Below are 501 nucleotides of genomic sequence, written 5' to 3' on the forward strand. Positions count from 1 at the left end.
AATAGACCTTTAGATACGGAGGCCATTTTGATTTCTATTGTTTTGAAAGACATTATGGGATGCTCAGGGGGCAAATGCATACGGGCAAATTAATATGTATTTGCCCCCTGTGCATCCCATAATAGCTATTTGAAACAATAGAAATCAAAATAGCCGCCGTATCTGCAAAAAGGTCTATTATATCTAATGCGCATGCTTTCTGTACCATTGTGCTTACCACATGGAGAAAACGAAGAAAAAATTGTAAAACTAATCAGTAGGACCTTTTGTTTATTGTTACGGCTACTGGTGGAGCTACTAGTAGTCACGGGGTTAAGTTATTTTTAGATCTCCTGCGAGATCCAGTATTCCCTCGAGGGTTATCTGATAGCCAGTCATATATCCCCATTTTTACCAATGTTGCGTGGGAATTCGCTCAGCTGTCAACTGTTGTAAAAATGGGGACATATGATTGGCTAACAGATAAAGCTCGTGGGAATACCGGATCACGCAGGCGATCTA

Source organism: Montipora foliosa, chromosome 2 (genome assembly GCF_036669935.1).
Source record: "Montipora foliosa isolate CH-2021 chromosome 2, ASM3666993v2, whole genome shotgun sequence".
Classification (NCBI taxonomy): Eukaryota; Metazoa; Cnidaria; class Anthozoa; order Scleractinia; family Acroporidae; genus Montipora; species Montipora foliosa.